This window comes from Parasteatoda tepidariorum, chromosome 10 (assembly GCF_043381705.1).
Source record: "Parasteatoda tepidariorum isolate YZ-2023 chromosome 10, CAS_Ptep_4.0, whole genome shotgun sequence".
NCBI lineage: Eukaryota > Metazoa > Arthropoda > Arachnida > Araneae > Theridiidae > Parasteatoda > Parasteatoda tepidariorum.
The window spans coordinates 39,840,751-39,846,330 of NC_092213.1; the positions used below are offsets into that span (position 1 = coordinate 39,840,751).

The 5,580-nt window shown below is 27.3% G+C and overlaps 1 long non-coding RNA gene across 1 annotated transcript; it reads left to right on the forward strand.

The window, feature by feature from the left end:
• Positions 1-205: 205 nt before the first annotated feature.
• On the forward strand, positions 206-5,533 carry LOC107453032 (uncharacterized). Its single transcript, XR_011637973.1, has 2 exons — positions 206-796; positions 4,465-5,533. It is a non-coding gene; the product is annotated as an uncharacterized lncRNA (long non-coding RNA).
• Positions 5,534-5,580: the final 47 nt, after the last annotated feature.

A 5,580-nucleotide genomic window follows, 5' to 3' on the forward strand; every position in this document is an offset into this window, starting at 1 on the left:
AGAAGAAGACTTTCCCATTGCGTAATCCTAAGTAATATTCTCATAATTTTTTTTTAATTTCGATGTCTTGAAAATATGTTTTCAGTGTTCGAAACTTCATGGCTTACTTTACGTTTGTCTGAACTCACATTTTCTAGATTTTAAATTCTAAATTAGTAATGGAGATGAACTATGAAAAATTTCTTTCTCGGTATAGCCAGGGAATATATAATAGTGAGAATACATAAGAATATATAACCTCACTGATATCTTCTTGGTCCAAGTAGTTTCAATATTATGCTGGCTGAAACGAAAAATATTTGAAATTCACATTCTAATGTGTGCACTGTAATGTCACAGTGTAATGCTAATCATTAAAACATAGGATGATACTTTATGAGATAAGCTTTAACGTGATTTCATCCCCAGTTCTTGTAGAACACTTTTGTCATTGTTCATTGATAACTTATTCACGCGTTGCAATCATAAGGCCTATTATTAAGAAGGGGTTAAGATTGCGTTTAGGGGGGAAGGGTGCAGCTCACTTTTATACTTTTAGAGACAGGTGTGAACCTGATTGGTTAAACATTATAATAGATAAGAGCTATTGTATGATTAATTGATATTCTTGAATATTTGTTATACATCTGAAAAAAGTATTGACCATTTAGTCTTAGAACTTCGTCTAAGAATCATTTCGTGGTGAAGAAAAATATGTTGTAGAAAATTGTGAGCCGTACTTTTGTGTGTGCGTGTGAATTGTGAACTGCGGAAGAATACGAAGATACTTGACGTCTTCTGCCTCTTTGTTTAAAAGGTAAGCACATTTATGAATGTTGAACTGTTTAATATCCTTTTTTAATCTGGTTAACATGAGAATTTCTGAACTATCAGTGAGTTTATCACTTTAAAAATTGAAAACGCTTTTTTCCAGTATAAATCATTTTAATGCCATTGAAGCTATTCAAACTACAATTTGCTGTTCGGTTTAAGGGGTAAATTTTTGCTTTTAATAAATTACGCTACTTTTGAATTGATTTTGGTCGCAGAGTTTTTAACTGAAGCTAAGTTTTAATAAATTTATTTATCTTTTTTTGTTGAATAAATTCTTGCGGTTTATTTTTATATGCATTTCGCTTTATCCTTATAAAAATAGATTTTTTTCATAAAATAGATAATACATATCTAGGTTATATTTCACCTGCGATTTACAATTTCATAAAAAGTAATTTTTAGCGTTTTCAGTTATTTGCCACTTTTATTTAAAATGTTAGGAGACTTTAGAACTTGGTTTCGTTAATTATTTTTTTGAAAATTTAATTTTTTAAAGGGCTATATATTTTTTAGTGCTAATTAAATAGTTCAATTTAATAGTTCAATTAAATAGTTCAATTTAATAATGCAAAGAATACGTCAAATCAAATTTTAATTATTATATACTTTGCTAAAGACATTAAATGATTTTAGTGATTTTTTTTCGAATTTTAATACAATTTTTTTTCATCACTGTCACCGTATGTTAGTAATTTCAGATTTTTTGTTCAGATTCGGTGTATTTTGTTTGAAAGCATTTTTTCTTATTGACTAGTTTTAATTTATTTCTTACATTAAAACAATGATAGATAAGGAATTTTTTAAGACATCATTGCTTGTAGGTATTCCCTCTTTAAGGAATGGACTCGAAATTGGTAATTTTTCGTGTGTGTGCTTCATTATTGACAATAAGATTTATTTCTTCAAAAAAAAAAAAAAGGAATTTTTGAGCAATGTGAAAGTTTTTTTTGAAAATATTAGTTGATATTAAACTTTTTTTTTGTGAAATATGGAAGGACTTGTTAGATCCGATGTTAGTAGCATTGTTTTCTAAATATTTTACGTAAATTTAAAGTTTAAAAATTCAATATTTGAAGTTTTTTGTTTTAAATCATCATCAAAAATAGCACTGCTTTTTGCTAAATTAATCATGTTATTTTTTTCTTCAGAAATATGAAAAAAATTTTTTTTTTTTATAAATACAAATATTTATTACATTCCTTTGAATAAGTTTCCACCATTTAAATTATGAGGCTATTTTATTAATCTGAAATTAACACGTAGAGAGTAATTTTTTATAGGAAGTTTTATTATAAATTTTTAAATAATTTGATAATATTATGTTACAAGTTATGTCTAGTAATGATGAAAAAAAATCACAGCGTAATTGCCTTTTAGTGATGTGACATGATCAAATAAACTTTTGAAAGCTATGTAGTGTTTATCAGGCGTTCCTTTTTCATGCTTGGCGACTGCAATTACTTTATTTTAAGTATATATTTACATATATGATTTGACTAAAATGTATATACTTAATGTAGTATCTGTTATATCTAAGATTTTGATTTATTTATGTACAGACAATATGTAGCATATTATTTCTAGTGGGTTAAATATTCTCATGAGTTAAATAAATCTTAGCTTTATTTAACTCATAAAAATCAGAGGAAGGTGAGCAGATTATGCTTACCAATTAAGCATTTATAAAATCTAGAGTAACAGTTTCGATTCCTTACGTGAGCACACATCTATATGGTTAAATTTGAATTTATCGTCTATTTGTACTTAAATTTATTTGTTCTTAAATTTAAAATTTTATTGATTTGACATTAACATAATTTTTTTTCCATCACTGTTACAGAATGTTAGTAAATTCCAATATTTTGTTCAGATTCGGTATATTTTGCTTGAAGTGAATTTTTTTACTTTCTGATTTTTCTTACATTTTGAAGCGACGCTAGTTAAGGACAATGCTAGTTAAGAGCCGACTTCTTAAATTCCTCTTTTAGAAATTGTTTCGAAATTAAAAACTATTATATAATTTATAAATTTGATACTTTAGTCGTATCCAGGTAGATAGATAAAAAATTAAAGTTACAGTGAAATTAGCTACAATAATTTAAACTTAGCGTTACAGTGCACATTTTTTGTTATTTCTCGTCTGTGTGCTTCATTATTAATGATAGGGTTTATTTCTTCATAATTAAAAAAAACGAATTTTAAGGCAATGTGACACTTTTTTAAAAATATTAGTTGATATTAAACTTTTCCTTCCTTAAAATATGGAAGGAATTTCTCGCGCAGAAATTCCAATGTTAGTACCGTTGTTTTCTACATGTTTTATGCAAATTTAAAGTTTAAAAAAAGTTGATATTTAAATATTTCTTTAAATCATCAACAAATGTCACTACTTTTTGCTAAATTAATCATGTTATTTTCTTCTTAAGAGAAATTAAAAAAATTAAATTTTTTTAAAGTGAACACAACTTCTTATTACTTTGCTTTGAATAAGTTTCCACCTTTTAAATTATGAAACTATTTTATTAATCTAAAATAAACATGTAGAGAGCTACATTAAGAGTTTATCCTTATGGAAATCAAACTGGACAAAATTAAAGAGGTATTACATATTAATAACGTTCCGATAAAAAAGTTTGACTAGATAAAATTAATAAATGGATATTTTTAGTGCTGTAAAATAGTTAATTTCATTAATAATAAAAAACTATGTCAAATAAATTTATAATTATTATATACATTGTTGAATACATTAAAAAATGTCTGGTTTTTACCTAAATTACATAAGATAGCATTCAAAGGAATAGACTTCATTGGAAGAGCCTTGAAATATGTCATTTTATAATTGAATCAATTAATTTAATGAATTAATATAATATAAAATCGCAGAAGAATGAGAATTTTTAAGGGCAATGGAGCTTACTATAGTGAAAATCTGACATTTTTTTTTATAAAACTACTCCATTTAAATTTAAAATACATTATTGTGGAAATTGCGGTAATTACTGAGAGAATAAGTTTGTTTTTAAGAATATGGTAACTACAAGAATATGGTAATATTTGTTCGTGTTTTGAATCTATAGAAACACCAAGAAATACTGGTAATTTCTGCCGAGGAGCTTTAGTAATAATTTTGCTATTGGTCTATCTTAAAATTAAATATTTGGTCTGTTCCATAATATATCAGAAATACAGCTAGGTGTTATTTGATTATTCATTTTCACCAAGATTTATTTCAAAACCAAACAGTCTGTGCAAGAGTTATAGACCGATGGGGCTCGCTAAAGTTAATGTTAATATTGCAGCTAATCAATTTTTAGTACATCTAGGCTAGAATTGAAGGTTATGCGTTAGTTAAAAATAATTTTAAGTTAAAAATGGCGTTAGTTAAAGACGGCGTCGGTTAAAAATAATTGAAATTTGTAAATAAATAATAGAGGAAAATTTTGAATATAATAAATATTATAAATAAATTTAAAACTTTAAATGATGACTAATTTCATAAATTATTAGCCTAATTAGTAATGTGTTAGTAATTAATCAACATTTCGACCTTATTTGCAATTATGAATTTGCTCAGAGCAGAGAAGAATATAATTTAAAAAATAAAATTTTTTTCACCCATTTTTAATTTTACCCCTTCTTTATTTTTAGGTTTTGAATAATACCTTACATCATTGCAGTAGCTCAAGAATTTTTGAAATTCGAAATTCGTATCGTAGAATTATTTTTGAAACACCTAAAAGGATCAATAACATCCAGGACTCAAACACGTTGAAGGCTGGGACAAATGCACCTGCAAGAAATGCCAGTGTTGCAAATAAAAGAAGAATCAAACTCAAACAGAGAGCTCGTGCATGCCGTCCAAGTGAAGGAGACACATCACATAAATCTGTACGAAATAAAGACTTTGGTGGTTTTGAGGATTGCGCTCTGTGTTTAAACATGGAATTTGACTGGCCACATCTCTTGCCATGTGGGCATATTTTTCACAACGTGTGTGTATCCAATTGGTTAAAACGCAATAATACTTGCCCTGTATGTTTTCAAAATTGGGAAAATCAAGTTCATACCAATCAAGTGCCTAACTCTCATTCTAATGATGACATGCATGGAAATCCTATACCTGACGCTTTGGCTACGAGAGTACATATGCCTTCCTCCCGAATTAATGATACTTCAGAATTGGATACCTGTAGGTCAGCAGATAGAGTTCGTAGTGTACTCAGAGGACGAGTTAAAAAGTCTATTCACCGCAGAAGAAAAGTTCGAGCCCTGCAGTCGGTTGAACAATTGGCACTTAATAAGGAAATACTGGATAGTGTCGTTCTGAATAACAGTGTTCCAGTATGTGGTGTCTCTGACGTGCTGTCACCTGATGAACCACAGTCCAGTGATCCTGATATCATAATTGATGGTGAATTCATATTAATTGATTGTACTGATTCTATTGCCATTTTTGAGGGAGATGTAATATAAGACAATGTAGAGTTTGAGAGTCTCATTGAAAGTGTTTAAAAATTATTTTAACGAATAGCTCACCTATGATTTGTGTATTATCAAAAATATTTTTTTTTCAAATTGTACAGTTATTTTTTTAATATTTACATTTAATTTTTGACATTAAGCTATGAGTAATTTTTATTCTGTATTACTTTTATATGATTGTAGATGAAATTCATACTATTGTTTTAATCAAATAAAAAAAAAATGTCAACGCTAATTTGTAAAAGAATATTTATTTTTTATTTTGATAAACTAATTGTAAAT